Below are 20,478 nucleotides of genomic sequence, written 5' to 3'. Positions count from 1 at the left end.
CATGTCTCTATCTCTCTGTATAGAATACCTGGAACTACCTCTCATTTAATGATGCTTTAAGGCCAACTTCACCGGGCGATTCCACTATGACACGATCTTTAGTTCAGTTTCCTCCACTGAGAGAAGGTCTACCCCCCTGACTGACAGAAGTGCACAACAGATGCTGAATGAACGAACAAAACCAAGCCTTAAAAAAGAAGGTGCAAGAACCTCAGGCCTTTAAAGGAGATGCAGGTTTTGGTTCCACATGGTTTATAAGAAAGTACATAATAAATCAGGCACTTGGAAAGATATGGTCTCCAGAAATATAACACACGTATCTGTCTGACTGATAGCTTTGCCCTTTTTTCCCCTAGGTATAAAGGAACTCTGGGAAAACATAAAATATACCATTTGTTCTAGTGGGCTTTAGGGGAGACCATACTGGGGACAGCACAGGGGATTCAACACGCTTACTTAAGAAAGGTAATGAATGGCTTGAATAATCCTAATGCTCAGTGGCCTCTAATAAATATCTCTCTTTTTTCTCTTTGTGTAATTTGTCAGCTTTGGCTTTTAAACTCACATTTAGTTAAGTATCTAAAATTTACAAAATGACTGTTGCTTCAGTAGCTTTCAGACCCACCAGAATGTCTTGGTTATAGCTCTCATATTTAACTTAAAGGATTAAGAACAATTATTTTTAGTCAGAACTAAGATATGATTATACTCATCTCTGTACCGTCTCCTTAGGTACATGCAGTGAATGGCCCCAATATGTTTCGTTATCAATGTACCTCTCTCCTGAATTATATTTTTCTATGAAGTGTAATTTTCTCAGTGAGTATTTTATTTTAGGTTTGATGTCATAAAACCTAGAGTTTAAGTGGAGGAGTTGATTTTTCATTTTTGGTACAGATTCTTGATAAAGCAGCCCACATCAGAGAGACCTGTGGATGTCAGACGGTGTGGGTGATGCCTATAGAAAGATGATGCTTCTGACCTGTGTTAGTTCCCTAGGGCGGCCATATCAAATCACCACCAACTTGGTGGCTTAAAGCAGCAGAAAGTTCTCCGAGTTCTGGAGGCTAGAAATGCAAACCTAGGTGCCAGCAGGGCCACGCTCTCTCCAAGAACTGCAGGGGCCTCCGTTCACTGCCTCTTCCAGTTTCTGGTGGCTTTAGTTGTTCTACGGCTTGTGCCTGCCTCCATCTTTACCTTGTTCTTTCATTTCTAACCTCTGTCTCTTATAAGGACACTTGTCATTGGATTTAGGGTCTGCTTGGATAATCCAGAGTGATTTCACTTTAAGGTCCTTAAATTAATTATATCTGCAAAGACCCCATCCTATTTTTGAAATAAGATCACATTCACATGTTCTGGGGAATAGACTGTGGACACATCCTTTGGAAGGACCACCTTTAACACTCCACGTGACCCCTGGTCAGGAAGGTAGCAGAGGAGCTCTACCAGGAGTGATGAATTTATACCGGTGCATCTGCAGGTCCCGCCTCCTCCATCCTGAATGTAAAGTTAATAATGTGCACTCCAATGAGCCTAAATTAGAGGTGAAAGTGGTGGACAAAATGACCTCTCTAGCCAAACGATATGTTCTGACTGTGCTCCACTATGCTTTAACATGTTTGAATGAGTCGAATATATGAAACATTGGAATATTTTTATATAAAAGTCCAAGGTTTCTGGTTTTTCTTGTGAATTCAGCTATAACAACACTGGGCCCATATCTGCTCCTTTAGATGGGGCCAGAACTGTCACCGCCACAGTCTTCACCACTCCCTGTTGTTTACTGCAGCCCTGCTTGTTACAATTAATTGCTTGGCTCCTGAGTTTCTGAGCTGGCAATCTCTGGTCCACAGGCCTGTTATTAAGGGAAGCTAACCACTTAGGCAGAAATTCAGCAATGACCCTGAATCACTCTAATCATGGAGCTAAACTCAAAGAGTTTGTGTAGACAAGGATAGCGAGCCATTTTCGATTTGCCTGATGTAGCCATTAGCAGTCAAGACTCATAATTCCAAGATCTACAGCCCTGTTACTATAAGATAGATCCTACATTTGACCAGTCTTAACTTCTTTCCAGTCCAGTCTGTGTAAATGTGATTTGTAATCTGGAGTTTTGCAGGACCAACTTAACTCTAGAAGACTCGCTTATTGCTTTGTGGATCAAATTATTTCTCTGTTTACAATATGGTGGATATTTTCCAGCTCCTGGTCAGATGTATTTGTTGAGCTTATACCCATAGAGCTTAACTGAGCTAAATCTCTTAGTGTTTCATTACCTAGAACGTTTTTCTAAGGACACACAGGGGATAAAAGTTAGAAGAAAATTCTCTTTTCGGCAGGAGTGGTTTTAACAGATTATCTGCTTTTGCTTCTACTCTTGAGTCCAGATCATACAGAGTTAGAAATAGTTTTAAAACACAGAGATACATACAGACCTTCACCATGCAAGACTCATCTATTATTTGCAATGAGATTGACAGTTGGCAGTGAATAATTAAGGAAACACTGACCTCGCTAGTGTTGCTAAGAGGTATTTTCTCTTGGATTAACTGTTCTTGCACAAATTTCCCCATGCCATTCTAAATGTCAAAAATGGTGTGATCTCTGTCTGTAACAGGGAGATATATTTTCATGTGTACTATTCTCATGAACAAAATCAAAATTCCTTCATATATTTTGTGCTTCCTTAATCCTTTGAGTAGTGAGGTTTTTTTTTTTATGCTTGTTGACCCCTGGGAGTGAGTTTTATTTCAAAAAATGAAATCAGTTCCAGTTACAGTTTTATTAACTTAAAATCATGTTTGTTTGATAACCAATTTATGGAAACAAGAAGAACATACATTTGCTTTTTTTTTTTAATGTTTACTTATACATTTTTAAAATAAATTGATCGTACTCTGGATAGTCAAGAGGCATGAGGACGTACATGAATGATTGTACTACTCAAAGGGTTAAATACATTCCAATACTATAAATTCAAGATTTTAAAAAAAAGATTCACACACACACACACACACACACACACACACACACACACAGACTTCCTAGTAGGTAAAAAATGTGGCATTGATCTTCATTAACAGTGAATACCAAACTGACTTAATTTATCAGAGACAATCTAAGTGAAATGACTTATTAAGTGGCAAATTGAAAACTCAGGTTATACACTTTTTAAAACCTCAATCAAAGGAGATTCCTCAGAAAACAGAAATGTAAATGGCAACATATGATCTATTAAAAAGACACCTGCTTTCATATGCCAATGAGGATAATTTCTTTTTAGTATTTAAGATACAGAAAGAGATCATTGCTTTAAGAATGATTAAACAGCATCTCTTAAAAGGGACATCTCACTGTATACTTCATTAATGTTACAACAAGGAACTCAGCTGCCCACTTAGGTAGTTCAACCGAGCAATCTACCCATGTCATTGAAAACACTTTGGAAGAAGTTATTCTGTTTGAAGACAAACTTACTTTTGATATTTTATTTGAAATTTGAACGAAATGACAAAGGGTTGTCACTGATTCTCTGAAGACTGCCCCCAGATCTCTAAGACTTACTGGGGATAATGCTCAAGGAAGATTATGGAGACATGGCGTAAATGTGCAGCAGGCGGGCTGAAGAAGGGAAATGCTGATTAGTGAGACCTGCTGGCTGTAACCCTCCATCTTTGACATCTGTCACTGGTTTTTGTGAGTAATGAATTTCGTTCCTATAAATTACTTGAAATAGTTATGGTCAGATGGGTAATTAGTGATGATAAATAGCTGTATCAGAGGATACTGCACCTCAATTAATCTTCATTTTTCAAATTGTTGCTTCTTTTTAGAGAAAATAGACATGGCCATTAACTGCTGGCAAGGCAAGGTTGAGTAAGTGGAGACTGACGATGAAATGATTTATAAAATGTATTTCTCATTACATATGGACCATAAAGCTTGTAGTTAATTTTTCATTCATTTCTCCTGATAACAAAATAGTCTTAATTCATAAACTCTTGTGTTTAAAAACTGTCTTCACAGAATTTAATCTCAAAATAAGTCAGTTAATTTTTAAATGTCTTCAGTAGTCATTTTTTTTGTCTTTAAGCTAAAATAATTTAAGTACTATGACCTCCATTGACATAAAATGTCTTTAGTCATTGTCTAATAAATACTTGCTACTGTGGAGAGCTCAGGCAAGAAGAGGAGCAACTAATATGACATGATCTCTGCCCCCGGCAACTTGGGATCTAGGTAAGGTGGTGAAATGCACCAACCGGGAAGCATTTAACTAGCAATAGTAGAGAGATTAGAGATAAAAAGGAGGGTCACAAACGGTGACTGTCAAGATGATCTGGGGTGGGTGGGAGTGTGAAATGTAAATATAACAAACAGAACAGCAGAAAGCATCTCAAGGAAATGGGAGCAGGTCAACAAAAATGTAGCAGTGAAAGAGCTAGATTTGATGAAGAGCATAATGGCTGACTACATGAACTCTGAAAAGCAGTTCACCTGGCGAAGTAACTGAACATCTCCCATCAACACTTTCCTCCTATGTAAAATGGGCATAAAATAGTCACTACATCTTGGGTTGTTCTGAGGACTGAATGAAAGAGCAAACATATCATGATTAGCATGATTAGCCTGGAGTCAGTGCCACCTGGCAATTATTATTATTGACCTAACTATATTTTCCCCAGTTTTAACAATAGTTCCAAAATGTCTTCAATTTCTGAAATAATTAAATTTACTTTGCAATGCATATAATAAAAAATGCCATATGAAATATAATTAGACACGTTTACCCCCTACCTCAATTCTAGCATATAAATGCCTTCTTGGACCCTTTTTTGTTTCTGTTCCTATGAATGTTTATAGGTTTAACTCCTAGAAGGGCCCTCTTATGAATCATTACTAGATGAAAAAATTAAAATTTGGGTGCATATTTGATTTGACAGTTACTGAGGTTGGCCTGGCCCCAGATTGGCAGATTGATAAATTAACAGCCTCTCAGCCCATCTGTGTGATTTTACTTTTTTCCCCTCTCTCTGTCTCTTTGCTGTCTCTTTTCCCTGAGATTCAAAGGCCCATGATGTGAGCAATTTTCCAAACTTATGGTATCTTTCTGGCACAAATCATTGTCCCCAGAGGCTAGTAACTGGCCTCAGTTGTTACATGAAGAGTCCTTTAACAATAACACTTAGCTAAAGTGCCAGAACACAGCGCAGTGCTGACTTTGACACAGACAGCGTGCCCAGGTAGGCACTTCCTTCTCTGGTCTCTCCCCTACTACCTGGGCAGGAAATTTCCAGCCAGGTGGGTAGTTTGGGGCCCAGGAAGGGGCAGAGAGGCTTCTTGGAGCCCAGAAGCAGTGAAAAGAGAATGAAACGGAAGAACATAGGAGTAGTTCCCAGACCTCCTCCCCACCTCCCTGAACTGCTTCAGTCCCCTGCACAGGCATCCTGGCCTCACCTCCACCAGACCCAGATGATCTGAGGGCTCTCGACAAGATTCTGCCAAAATTACAACACACGTCGGCTGAGGTTGCCTCATCAGCTCAAGTCAGGTGCCAGCAAACCTGCCAGATTTGGCTTCCTTTCCTGTTCCCCCAATTTTCCTGCTTATTGGACAACTGGGACACTTGTAAAAGTATAGATTCTGGGGCTCCTTTCCTGGAGATTCTGTGGTCGAGTCCAAAGATCTGGCTTTCTCACATATCCCAGGTGGTATTATGATCTGGAAAATTTGAAAAACACTGTGTAAGTCTTCCTGGGAGCATCCATTGTATCCTGACATTGGGTTCTCGCAATCGGGAGGTGTGGGTGTGGGTGAGTGTATGTACTTCCGTGATGTCGAACCACAGCTCTGACCACAGTGTCAGAGGCCGTTAAGTGTTATTGACCAAGAGCTTAATCCCCTACCTTCTCTCCAGGTATTTAAACCATCTGAGAAGAAAGGTCTTTAATCCTTACCTAAAAGTTTATAAAGAAGAAAAATTCCAAAGCCCAGTTGCTCTCTTAGGTAAGCATTGTATCTATAGTGAAAACTTCCTAAAAACTGGCTGAGAGGAAAGGGAGGGATAGGTTGTTGAGGAACAGAGAGAGAGAATGAATAAATGCTGTAGTTATTTTTTGAAAATTACTGTTTGCTCGGGCCTCACTTCCAAATATTCATAAACTAAGCATCTATTTTTAAAATTTTATTGTTACTTTAAGAAAAAAGTGTGTTATTCCTGTATATGTTTTAAAATTTTCATAAGAAAAGAAATGCAAAATATATGATCTAAAAACCACTTTCCTCATAAAATTTTTCTGTCTGGTGCATTTAGAGATATGATCTGTAGAATAAAAATGTTCTTTTGAGGCTTCTCATCAATTACCTGACCCTCATTTCTTCTGCATATATTCAGGATCGCCATGCAGCATAGCTAAACAGGTAGCCTCCCTGCCCAGGAACACATTTTCTCCCTGCTGATAGCAGCTTGGCTGAGCCATTCCGGAAGTTACCTCTCAGTATGCATTTAAAATCACATGAACCATAGGATCCTTTTAAATCTAAAAACTTACACACATTTGCATAAGGTCTGTAGCTTAGATAATAGTGGTGTATCAATGATAATTGCCCAGTTCTGATCATTGTACTGTAGTTATGTAAGACACAAACATTGTGGAACGTGGGGAAAGGGTATACAGAAATTCTCTGTGCTATTTTTACAACTTTTGCATGTCTAAAACTATTTCAAGCCCTGGCCAGTTATTCAGTTGGTGAGAGCATCATTCTGAAACATCAAGGTTGCTGGTTCCATTCCCAGTCAGGGTACATACAGGAAGTGACCAATGAATGAAATGAAACAACAAATAAATGCTTCTCTCTTTCTCTCTTCCTTCTTCTCTAACATCAATCAATTAAAAAAAATTAAAACTATTTCAGAATAAAACATTAAAAATATTGAGTAACTTAAAATTTAGATAAAATATAATGAAAATCCATGATTTTATCTCCCAGATTTCATAAATGTCAATATTTTTGCCTTATTTGCCTTACTTATTTTTAGGGCAAAACATTAAAGAGACAATTAAATCTGTTCTGTATCAGTTTGTACTTCCACAAGTGGTGGGTCAAAGTGCCCATTTTTCTTCTTTCTCGCCAATGCTTAGTACTGTTAGACTTTTTAGTTATTCCCAGTGTGCTGAAAATTTGTTTCACTGTTCATCACCGCAAAACTAGGGAACTTGAACACCCCTTTATAGATTTATTGATCATCCAGGCTTTTTATTCTACATATTGTTTATATCTTCTTTTTTAATTTTTTTTGCTAATGTAGTAGCAGCTTTTTGTGTAACCTGGATATTAGCCTTTATAATATGCATGCAAATCTTTTCTCACTTTGTAGCATACTTTATTGTGGTTATAGTGTCTTTTGACAGATATTTTGCAATTTAACACAGTCACAGTTTTCTACCTTTTTATTTATTCTGCACACTTTGGTATTTATTATGAAAAATCACTATTTTCTCCAATATCATAAGATAGTTTCTAATATTCTGATATTTTGTTTCAGAAGTTTTGTTTTTAACACATCTTACTCCCTGAGGAATTTATGTTTGTGGCTGCTTTGAGGCTGGGATCTATGTTTATTTATCCCTGTGTTCCAGCTTCCTTAATGATTTATCCTTTTCCACCTCATTTTTAATGCCACATTTTATAAAAGTTCTCATATATGCTTGCATCTATTTCTGATACACTGTACTATTCTTTAGTGTAGCAGTCTATTCCTGTACCAATACCTTATTTTCACTTAACCATAACCTATGTCTTACAATTCATCAGTCAGGCCCTCCATTCTTTTTTATCCTCTTTAGAATTTCTTGGTATTCCTAACTCTAATCTTTGTATATACAGTATTTTGCATTAGTTAGCTAACATTTTATTGTAGTTTTTCATTGGACTCTTACTGCATTTATAAATAATTGTGGAGGAACTGACTTAAACACATTGTAGTTTCTTATTTATAAATATGGAATAATTCTCCCTCTATTGAGGGGATGCTTCTACATTCTTCAACAATATTTTAACTTTTTCCATAATTATCCTGTATAGATTAAGTGAGATTTATTTCTAAATATCTTATCATTTTTATTGCTTTGGTTAATGAGTGTTTTCTGTTTTTTTTTTTCTACTTGGTTATTAACACTGTGTAGGGACACTATTAAATTTTGTACAGCTATCATATACTCAGAAATCTTACTGAAATTTCTTATTAGAAATCTTGATTCCCAACTCATAACCTTCAGTGAAAAATAAAAGAAATGAAAGTGCTGGGGTTGAAGATCACATAAAGATTTTTTTGGAGACAACCAGGAATGTGCTATGAGTTCCTTCTATCAAATATAAAGGGGTGGGTGGAAACTACTTTCTCCTTTATCTCAAGTCAAAATAGAAGAGATTTAAAGAGCTACAATTTGCATTTCTAGGTGGACTGGTGATCCGGACTTCCTGTGAGAAATTTCTAGGGGATGGCTGGGCAAAGGAGAGGTAGCTGCATTGTTGACCCGAATCATTGGAGTTGATCAGGGCAAATGATGCTGGGATGATTCTTATGGATCAGGTAGGTTCAGTGGGAGAGAGCACCCATGCGGCGTCATCACAAGACTTGGAGTGAACTGCCTCAATGGGTGAAAGACTCCAGCTGCAGCCAATTGTCAGACATCCAGAGAGTGGAGGAAGAAGCTAATGATTAGCTGGCCTCTCCTTACTCATGAGAATTACAGGTGAGAAATCTCTGGTAATGGGGGAGGGTTGCAAAAAAACACAAAAAGTGCCTTTGAGAGATAGTCAGCTTTAAACCCCTAGAGAAAATGCATGTCACATTGTTGCTGATTGGGTGAGACATTTCCTGCCTCTATAGTTGTTCTTCCTCTTCTGGACCCTGGAGAGTGGGGGTCAGAAATCACAGCTAGCAAGATAGGGGGAAGAAGTGAGGTAGGAAATGTAAGGCTGGGAAGGGGGAGAAAGGTTAAACTCCCCTTTCACTACCACCTGTATACGTTGCCAATCTGTATCACGACTACTTTGGGAAAAATAAATAGTGTGTAATGAAGTTTCAATTTTAGTTGTTGCATTGGACAAGAGGTGCTTATATTGCCTGTAGGACCTTATGTTTTTAAGAATGATTATTAAAGTCATGAGAGTGCCCTAAATTTCATTCAAGGATAGGAAAGGAGCTAGACCTACTGAATAAATATGAAAGGAAACAAAAAAAAAAGTTGCTTTCTGATTATAACCCATGAGAAATGCTTGTTTGGTGTAATCGTGACATGACATGATATGAGAGACTATATTGGAGAGGTTAGATACTGGGCATCTAAGTTTTCTGTGCTTCAGTGTTCTCCTTTGTAAAGCATGTTACTGTGTGTTTATGAGCATTAAATTGTGCTCATAGGTTAATATATGTAAAGTGCCTGTCATGTAGTAAATGCATAACATTTACTGTAAGCAAGCAGTAAATGTTAGTGAACGTGATTACCATAGATTTATGTTATTTTGAAATTTTTTCCATTGATATCTATATAGATATAGCTATATATATATATATATATATATATATATATAGAGAGAGAGAGAGAGAGAGAGAGAGAGAGAGAGAGAAGAGGAGAGGAAGAGAGGAAGATAGGGAGGAAAAGAGGGGCAAAGTAGTGGGGAGAAGGGAGAGAGGGAGGGCAATGGAGGGAGAGGGAGGGAGAGAGAGGGCGAGGGGGAAGGAGAGGGAAAGGAGGAAGAGAGAGAGAGATCGATTAACTTGTTGTTTTTCCACTGAGTTATGTACTCATTGATTGCTTCTCCTACATGTCCTGATGGGGGATTGAACCTGTGACCCCAGTGTACCAGACTGACACTTTATCCACTGAGCCACCTGGCCAAGGCCTACGATAGATTTATTTATAAGTTGGTTGTAAAAACACTAGGTTACAACATATAGCAAAGTGCATGTTGAAAGACACAATACAATTAATAAAGGTATTTGAAAATTTGTAAACAGTTTAAAAAAGTACAACTCAATTACTTTCAATGAACTGGTTTACCTGTCTGAGAACAGATGAGAACACATTTCCCCCCTTAAAAATGAAGGCTGAACTCTTTCACAAAGAGGGCACTAAAAGTGAAGACAGAAGGTTGACTGTGAGGTGCCCCTGCCCCTCCACTCTGCTACCCCCAAAGCTGAAGCTAAAAGCAAAGACTCTGGAAGCTATGAAGGAAGTTCTGCAAGGTGTCCTCAGCCACAAAAGAACAATCCATATCATTGACACTGCTGTGCTGAAGGCAGCCCAGACATCCTCAAAAGAATGCTCCCAGGAAAAACAAAGCTGACCACTACGATCAAGTTCTTCCTGAGAGCCAAGTCAGCCACAGAAATAGGCAGCAACAACAAATTTATGCTCATGGTGGATGTCAAGGCCACTTGGTTCTATTGTTTCATTACCGACTGTCTGAATCAAATGTGAACCTGCACAGGCCAGGCGGCTGTGTTGGTGGCTGTGGCTACTGGCTTTACAATGTGAGTCATGTAGTATCTTATTAATCAATTAACTGCTACAGTGGAAATATCTATACCAATTTTGTTCACTTTCTCCACATTCTCCCATACACTCTCCAAACATTTTACAAATTTATTGAGCTATAATTAAAATGCAGTAAACAGCACCTATTTAACAGCATATAATTTGATACGTTTTAACATATGGATATATGTACTTGTGAAACTATCACTGTAATCAAGGTAATGAACTTGTTTCCTTGTGCCCCCAGATAGCCACAGATGGTTTTTCTTTTACTTTAGATAAAATTTTCTGTAATTTTATGTAAATAAAATAAAGTCTACTTCTGTTTGGTTTCTATCATTCATCATAATTATTTTGAGATTTATCCATGTTGTTTCACTATGTCATAGCTCCTTCCTTTTTATTGGCTAGTACTATTCCATTGAATGGATATACCACATTTGCTTATCCATGCACCTGTTGTGGGACATTTGAATTGCTTTTTGGATGTTTGCTATCATAAATAAAGCTGTTATGGACATTCTTGTATGAGTCTTTATATGGACATATGCTTTCATTTCTCTAGAACATGTAGGGAAGAAATGGCCAAATTAGCATAGCAGGTGTGCATTTAACTCTTTAGGGAACAAACTGTTTATCCAAAGTGGCATAGTACTCTGAACATTTTTAACATTTCAAATATCCTTTTTTGGGGGGCAAATTCTGTGAGTAGAAATTATGCTGGTCTAAATACTGTGAATAGTACACAAGATACGGTTTCTAAAGAGAAATGATGTCTAGTCAGTTGTCTTAGGTCAAGTCTTTGGAATATAATCCTCTGCATCTGCTTTGCTAAACAACAGGCTCCGAGTATTCAACAGCATGAGGACACGTGCCAGGCAGAAATGTGTTCACTGATCACATCACAGCTGTCCTTGGAGGGCTGCTGATTAACCAACAGGGCCGTGACAGCACTGCCACCTAAGCAGGGTGGCCCAGTGCCAGGAGCATAACTATCTTATTTATTTTAATGGTTTTGGCAACATGCACTACTCCTGTTGTCTTATAATAATGCTTCCAGTTTCCATTATCCCTTTGGAAAATCAATTTCAAATAAGGCACTGATAGCTTTATATTATATTTGTATGTATGTATATATCTACATATATACAAATATTCACAATAGTGTTACATATATAAATCTGGATATCTTTTCTTGCTCCACTAAGAATAAAGGTCATAGTGATGGCCTGATCAGGTGGTGGCACAGTGGATAGAGAGTTGGACTGGGATGCAGAGGACGAGTTTCAAAACCCCGAGCGTGGGCTCACAGACATGACCCCATGGTCACTGGCTTGAGCCCAAAGGTCACTGGCTTGAGCAAGGGGTCACTTACTCTGCTATAGCTCCCAGGTCAAGGCACATATGAGAAAGCAATCAATGAACAACTAAGATGCCGCAACGAAGAATGGCTGTTTTTCATCTCTCTCCCTTCCTGCCTGTCTGTCTTTGTCTGTCCCTCTCTCTGTCTCTCTTGCTAAAAAAAAAAAAAAAAAAAAAAAAAAAAAAAAAAAAAAAAAAAAGGAATAAAGGTCATAGTTATGATTCAATCTGTATTATGACAATCTGAACAACCTCTCACTTGTGAGTTACTAAACTTAGTGAGAAATCTGTGGCATTGAATGAGCAAGCTTCTAGAGCCAGAACTAGGACGAGCAGGAGATCAGTGTGGATTGGTGGGAGCAGTCAGGTGAACTCTGGCCAGAAACTGCAGGAAAGATAAGAGCTCATGTTGTAACCACTAGAGGTGGGGGGTAGGGGACAGATCATGATGAAGTACAAAAGGTACCTGCACATAAAAAGTGCTTTCCTAGGCACTGCTGTGAATTATTCCAATAACTTTCTGCTGCTCTCATTACTCATCCAAACCAAGAAGAAATTCTCCTGTAAACATGGCACTTTGGGGAGTTACTTTCTCCATTTAATTCTGCTGCATTTCTATGCCCCATATATGTAATAAATTAGAGCATATTAAATAAAACTCTGGCACTAAGACACTTCAGGGTATCTGTGCTACATAGAGACTTGTTAAGTCAGAGCTTAGCACAGGCTTCAATTAGTAACTTTTGTTTTCTGGCCAGGCCCTCCCTGCTTTGCTCTCCAAGGTCTGGTTCTTCCTCTGGACTTGACTGCTGAGGCTTACTCAACTCTTAACCCAAACCAAGGCAGGGGTCCTTAGAGGATCATGGTCTTTTACACTCTGGCTTTTGGGTTCCCTGTAGTTTCAGGGTGAGAGGGTCTCCTTGCATTGACTTCAACCAGATTTCTTAAACAAAGAGGACACTTTGTATTTCTCTCTTCTCCTTTCTGAGTACCCAAGGGCATGCTTCAATCTCAGGCAACTCTTCACAGGTAACAACTGCCACGTTCCCCAGTCCCCTCATTCTTTAATTTCACACCCTACCCTCTTTGCGGAGAAGCTCCCAATTCCAATCAACCTACATACTTCTCTCCTTTCAAAAAAATAGCTCCGGGCTATGTCTCCTCAGATAGCATTATCATGAGCTTGGTGGCTATACACAAATCTGATAAATTCATTAGGAAGAATGCTGGAAAGAACTCTTAAATTAAAAAGGCTGAATTAATTTACCAACTTGGTATTTGGGGCAGATTACACTGAACCTCAGTTTCCCTATCTGCAAAATGGAGATAGTTACTAGCTTTTAGGGTTGTTTGTGAAGATTGGTGGGATGCTGTGTGCAAAACTACTGAATTTATTTAGAAGTATATAGTCAGGCAAGGGCAGTGACCACAAAAGTATCAGGCTTGGTTTGAATCCTGACTCTGGTACCAGTGCGACCCCCGACAACTTAATTCTTGGAGTTTCAATATAGTGATAGGTAATGATACAGAAGTCTTATAAGAATTAAATGAGATTGGGCATTTTCATATGCATTTGAACCTAGTAGACCTGCATAAAAATGACATAGAGGAAAACTTAATATAATCAGACATTTTAAAATATCAAGACTTCCTGGAATTCCCATTCTTCCAAAAGCAAAAAATCTAGTTCTTCCTTTCTTACCTTTCTAGTTACCTTCAGGTCTAGAATACAGGAAAAGCAATCAGTAGACTTGTTACTTTCTACTCAATTCTGAACAATTAGAAAAAATTGGATAGGAATGTGAAGGTGAGTTACTCATCTTCAAATACATAACAGCCATGGAAGAAAATGCTAGATGCAGTTTGATAAGAACTTTAGAAAGCCAGTGGTCCCAAAACCTGACTTTTCTGTTACTCATGCCTGGTTGGCTTCCTTTCCAATCGGAGAGGACTTTCATCCACTCTCCTCCTACTGCCACATTTGGAAACGTGCTTCTAAGTCATTGGAAAAAAAGAGAGGTCATCCAGCACAAACTCTGCCTGTGTTCTTATCTTCCATCTTAACTTGTTCATCTGCGCCCATCCTTTCTTCTCTACAGGGCCAACTCCTCCAACTGCTTTCCCACCATTCATTTATATGTGACCTCAGACCACAAGATGCTACTAAGTTCTCTTGAATCATAAATTCCTGTCTTTCTACTTACTGGCCCTAGCTCTCTCTTCTTCCCTCAGACACAACCATTTTATGATTTCTCTCATTATAAAATGGTTGTCCCTTGACCTTCATCTCCTTCAAACTGCTCCCCCCCGTGACCAAAATGCTACTATGAAGAGTCAGTCTACACACACCAGCTCCACTTCTTGACCTCCTTGGGGTACTTGAGCTGCACCTGACCTATGACTGCAACACTTGCCATGTTTGACCCTTTAAAAGACAAAGGTCTCCTTTTGTTTTTTAGTCACTTGGACCCATTTACAGTTGGTGACACTGCAGGTCCACCCTTCTCCTTTAAGGCTCTGTTGGGTAGATAAAATATATTATGCTCACTTTGTTAAAGATGGTGCTGCCCATGTGGAAGCCCGTCACCCAGGTGATAATATTAGTTGCCCTTCTTGCTTGGCGTGATTATATTAATGTGTGTTGGGGGAGGGCTTTGGCGCCAAAGGTTTTAAAAGGAAGAAAGATCACATTGTTCTGGGGAAGAGTGATTACATTCTAGGTGGAGCCCATGCTGGAAGACAGCAGAGAAAAGAGAGCAGAGAAAGGCCACGTAGAGGAGAGGAGAATCAGCCAAGATGGCAGAGTGCTGTAGGAGAAGCCAGTTTGTGCAGAGTTTGTGCAGGGAGAAGGAGATGGGGAACAGAGGTGAATAATGCTGATGAGGTAGAAAACTTTGATTCTAGGAAACTCTAATAAGTCAGTGGCTTTGGGAGCCCTGAATGGAAAGGGAAGTGTTTTCCCACTGTGTGTATTTCTTGCCTGTTGGGTGCAAGCTAGGATAAAGATGATGGCCCACCAGTTCTTGGCTCCATTCTTTCATTACCGTCTGTTCAAATCAAATGCGAATCTGCATGGGCCAGGTGGCTGTGATGGTGGCTGTGGCTACTGGCTTTATCGGCTCCTCTTTCACACCTTATCACATCCATCCCATTGGGTTTTCTTCCTACCTGGAGCAAGGAGTGATGTTCATACAGAATAATGTTTAAGCCTAAAGCTCAGGAGAGGGGTCTGGTCTGGAATTTGGACCTGGGAGAATGTCCCTAAGCAGGAAGACTTGGTAGTTGCTACAACATCACTGCTGTTTATCTAGTTACTTGGAAATTGTGCAAATTAGGACAAATAGGTAGTAATCCTAGCAAAGAATGTGGAATAATTTTTGCCCCAGAGGGGTAATTTTAAAAATAAGTTCAGGCTCTGGCTGGTTGGCTCAGCAGTAGAGTGTTGGCCCAGCATGTGGATGTCCCAGATTCAATTCCCAGTCAGGGCACACAGAAGAAATGCCCATATGCTTCTACCCTCCCCTCCCCCTTCATCTCTCTCTCTCTTCTTCTCCCATAGCCATGGCTCAAATGGCTCAAGCAAGTTGGCCCCGAGTGCTGAGGATGGCTCCATGGTCTTGCCTCAGGCACTAAATAGCTCAACTGCCAAGCAACAGAGCAGCCCCAGATGGGCAGAGCATTGCCCCACAGAGGGCTTGCCAGGTGGATCCCAGTCGGGACACTAGCGGGAGTCTGTCTCTCTGCCTCGTTTCCTCCCATGTAATAAAATAATAATAATAAGTGCAATGTACCTAACCTGTTGTGGCACAGTAAATATAGTGTCAACCTGGAATTCTGAGGTCACCTGTTTGAACCTTGGGCTTGCCTGGGCAAGGCACATACAAGAAGCAACTATAAGTTGATGCTTCCCACTCCCCTACCCTCTGCCTTCCCACCTTTCTATCTCTCTCTCTCTCTCTCTGCTTTCTAAAATTAATAAATAAAATTAATAAATAAAATATTAAAAAAATATGTGCAATATTTTATTTCAGTCAAAGAACAAGGACTCTGAGAGTGAATTCATCCCACAAGGATCTGGTCAGTCTGGTTCTAGGAACTCGACATCATGTGATTGAGCTGATGGCCGGGTTCCAATATTATATAAGCAAAGAAAATGAACTTGCATAGCAAAATCAGAATGTGAGTTTTCTCATTACTTTACAGATAGAATCACCACCCAGGCTATTTAAAATACATATAAATTAACATGAAAAATGCAAATATAAATGGAAGAGAGGGTAAAAAAATTTGGGCAGGCAAGTCACAGCAATAATGCAGATGATCTCATTATTAGATTGCCATTCTTTTGAGAAGTGTATGGATAATGATAATAACAAGAAAAGAAGACAGCCAATAATCATAATATTAACATGATTTGGACTAGAAATATGAACACAACATTATAAACAGTACAGTATTTAACTTGGTCTACTATTGTCATTTATTTATGATGCTTATTGTCATACAGAGCTGTTTTCTGTCTTTATCTAGTCAAATCTGACCATCATCATCTCTATGGATTCTAGATAAACTTCCTCTATTGCTTCTGGATGTGCATTGGGGGGTAATTGCTGTAATAAAGGAGGGAGAGCATACTAAAAATTGATCAGTTTTTAGATTCAGTGGCTGGTGATCAGTGGCACCAGAAACTGACATATAGTATTGAGGAAAAGAATCAGCTTTGAGAAGGAAGAAAATTATTGAGTTCTGTGTGGGGCATATTGAGTTTTAGATTCCAACAGAACATCTTGGTTGTGATATCCAGTAGAGAGTTGTAAATATACTCATCATTTAACAGACAAGTAATCTCATGATGGGTGTTTGCAGCCCAAGCCTGGCACTTACATTCAGTTTTGCTATGCAGGTTCACGTTCTTTGCTTATATGAGTTTGGAACCTGGCCATCAGCTCAAAGCACATGATGCCAAGTTCCTAGAACCAGACTGACCAGATCCTTCTGGGATGAACTTGTTCTCAGAGTCCCTATTCTTTGACTGAAATGAAATTGCACATATTTTTAAAATAACCACTTTGGGGCAAAAATTAGTCCCAAGATCTTTGCAAGGTTTACTACCTATTTGTTCCAATTTGCACAATTTCCAAGCAACTGGATAGACAGTCGGCAGTGATAGAGCAGCAGCTACCAAGTCTTCCTGCTTAGGGACTTTTTCCATTTTATGAATGTGGGCAGTTTATAGCTGTTTATAGCATATATTATCAACATCTGTTATTGACCTACCAGCTTGATACTTGACAGACTTTCCCATAATTTTGCAGGTAGTACACTGAGATACTGATGCTGGGAGAAGTTATCTTTCCCAATATCACATCATAGCTAGTAGGTGGGAACACCAGGATTTAAACACAATCTGCCTGGAGCAAGAAGGAGTGATGTTCATACAAAATAGCATTTAAGCCTAGAGCTCAGGAGAGGAATCTGGGTTGGAAACTGGACCTGGGAAAATCTCTGGACTTGGAGCTCTGGTATTGACAACAGAGCCAGCTTCATGGATATGCAACATGTGCAGTCACAAAGGGGCCATGCTTGGTTTCATGCTCTGCTGGTATCATCTTAAAATTTATAATACTTGTCAAGAAAAGAAAGGATCACATTTTCTTTGTGTGTGTGTGTGTGTGTGTGTGTGTGTGTGTGTGAGAGAGAGAGAGAGAGAGAGAGAGACAGAGAGAGAGACAGAGAGAGAGACAGAGAGAGGGACAGACAGGGACAGATGGACAGGAAGGGAGAGAGATGAGAAGCATCAAGTCTTCGTTGTGGCACCTTAGTTTTTCATTAATTGCTTTCTCATACATACCTTGAAAGTGAGAAGCAACTGAATCAGCGACCCCTTGCTCAAGCCAGTGACCTTGGACTCAAGCCAGTGACCTTTTGGACTTAAGCCAGTGACCATGGGGTCATGTCTATGAGCTCACGCTCAAGCCAGTGACCCTGCACTCAAGCTGGTGAGCCCACACTCAAGCTAGATGAGCCCACACTCAAGCCAGAGACCTCAGGGTTTCAAACCGGGGTCCTCTGTATCCCAGTCTGACACTCTATCCACTGTGCCACCACCTGTTCAGGTAGGACCCACATTTTCATTTTGCACTAGGCCCTACAAATTATATAGCAGGCCTGGGTAAATGAGATTACTCATGGGATGTGAGTACACTAAGACCAACACAAAGGCAAGGGACAAAGTCCAGGCACACTCAACCTAGAAGCACTGGCAGAGGTAGGCTTGTCTATGAGGAGGGCTATGAAATCACAATGAAAAAGTAGGAAGAAAACTAGAGGGGATGGATGTGATAGAGAATGATGGAGGAGCCTTAAGGGAGAAGGGTGGATCTGCAGTGTCACCAGCTATAAATGGGTCTAAGTGACTGAAAACCAAAAGGAGACCTTTGTCTTTTGAGGGGTCAAAAAGCGGCAAGGGATGCTGCCATAGGTCAGGTGCAGCTCAAGTACCCTGAGGAGGTCAAGAAGTGAAGCTGGCATGTGTAGACTCTTCATAGTACCATTTTGGTCATGATAGGGAGGGGAGCAGTTTGAAGGAGATGAAGGTCAGAGACAAACATTTTATAATGAGAGAAATCATAAAATGGTTGTGCCTGAAGACAGGAATTTATGATTCAAGAGAACTTAGTAGCATCGTGCAGTCTGAGGCCACATATAAAAGAAAGAATGGTGGACATGCAGTTGGAGGAGTCAGCCCTGTAGAGAAGAAAGGATGGGTGCAGATGAACAAGTGAAGGTGAAGGCAGGGAAACTCTCAGAGTTTGTGCTGGATGACCTTGGTTTTCTGTAATGACATAGGAGCAAGTTTTACCCATCAGAATGGTTAAAAAAAAAAAGAAAAAAGAAAGAAATAAACGGAACAAAGGGGTGGGGATGGGAATATGGGTGGAAAAGGTAAAGGGGATTAAAAAGTACAAACTTCTAGTTATAAAATAAGTCATGGGGATGTAATGTATATCGCAGGAGTACAGTCAACAATAGTGTAATAACTTTGTATGGTGACAGATGGTTAGCACACTTTTTGTGGTGATCAGTTCATGAGATATATAAATGTTGAATCACTATGTTATACACCTGAAATAAATACAATATTGTCTATCAACTATGCTTTAATAAAAAAGGAACAAATGATAATATTTACATTTTTATCAGGTGGAGGCAAAAGGAAAGAGTTTTGTCTGAAGGCAAGTGATACTTAGAATGCTTATACCTTTTGACTAAAAAATTCTACTTGTAGATGACTATCCTTAAAAAATCGTTGCACATGTGCCCAAGAGGCATCCATAAGGATGATGCATGGAAACACTTTCTGTGGTAGCAAAAGAGGGGGAGAGATAAACTAAAGGTACCTTTGTTGGAAATAATTTAGCCAAATATGGTATAGTTATACAAGAAAATAAAGAAACAGATCAAAAGAATGAAATGTATTTATATATTCTAACTTGGAAAATCTCTACAAATTGTTAACTTAAAAAACCTGTAGTTTCTGTAAAACTAAAACAAAGTAAAACTTCATTGTATTCTACTTATTGATATGTAATTGTTAGAGACAGGTCTGGAATGATCTGCGCCCCATGATTAAATATGTTGGTTGCAGATAGTCATGGTGGGAGGGGAAGGTAGAGGAGAAAGGCCCTTTTTATTCTATATAACTTTCTATTTGAATTTATGTAACAAGAATAAATGGCCATATAATTGTGTAAGTTAAAACTATAATGACTTTAATTATGTATTTAAATAAAAACATAGCTGAGACATTTTATCATCTTACTCTTAAACCAAATACCTGATTTTATTTGACTAGCATGCACATGTTTCCATAATCTAAGGTGGTGCTCTGCAAGGGAGGTTTAAAAACTACCTCTGTCAGAACCTGGAAAAACAAAACAAAACCAGATTCCCCCAGGCCCCACTCCCAGTGGGTTTTAATCCATAGGTGTGGGATGGTCCCAGGAATTTGCATTTTTCCCGTTACTGAATTTGTTGGAGTGACACTGGTTAACAAAATTATGCAGGTTTCAGGTGTACAATTCTATAGCACACCTCTATACACCATATGGTGTATTCACCCACCCCCCAACTCAAGTCTTCCATCACCATCTATCCCCGCACACCCTCTTCCACCTCCCGGGCCCTCCTCCCAGCAATTACCACACCATCATTGGTGTTCATGAGGTTTTTTTTTTTCTTTTTGTGTTCAACCCACCTCACATAGTTGTCAGTCTGCTCTCTATATATGAGTCTGTCTCTATTTTGCTTGTTAGTTCATTTTGTTCATTAGATTCCACATATGAGTGAAATATGGTTCTTGTCTTTCGCTGACTGGCTAATTTCACTTAGCATAACGCTTTCCATGTCCACCCCTAATGTCACAAAAGATAAGGTTTTCTTCTTCTTCTTCTTCTTGTTTTTTACAGCCAAGTAGTATTCCATTGTGTAAACGTACCACAGCTTTTCTTATCTACTCACCTAGTGGTGGACACGTAGGCTGCTTCCAAATCCTGGCCATTGTAAATAA

At 39.3% G+C, this 20,478-nt stretch overlaps 1 long non-coding RNA gene across 3 annotated transcripts; it reads left to right on the top strand.

Annotated features, from left to right (window-relative positions):
• Positions 1–3,609: 3,609 nt before the first annotated feature.
• Positions 3,610–11,009, top strand: LOC136389037 (uncharacterized). Of its 3 annotated transcripts, none has more exons than XR_010748242.1 (4): positions 3,610–3,699; positions 5,921–6,009; positions 8,463–8,759; positions 9,807–11,009. It is a non-coding gene; the product is annotated as an uncharacterized lncRNA (long non-coding RNA). The 3 variants fall into 3 exon arrangements; XR_010748240.1 differs by lacking the exon at positions 3,610–3,699 and adding an exon at positions 4,780–5,554; XR_010748241.1 differs by lacking the exons at positions 3,610–3,699; positions 9,807–11,009 and adding an exon at positions 4,780–5,554 and having other exon boundaries at positions 8,463–9,542.
• The last annotated feature ends 9,469 nt before the right edge of the window (positions 11,010–20,478 follow it).

Source organism: Saccopteryx leptura, chromosome 1, assembly GCF_036850995.1.
Source record: "Saccopteryx leptura isolate mSacLep1 chromosome 1, mSacLep1_pri_phased_curated, whole genome shotgun sequence".
Taxonomy (NCBI): Eukaryota; Metazoa; Chordata; class Mammalia; order Chiroptera; family Emballonuridae; genus Saccopteryx; species Saccopteryx leptura.
This window is presented reverse-complemented; position numbering and strand designations above follow the sequence as displayed.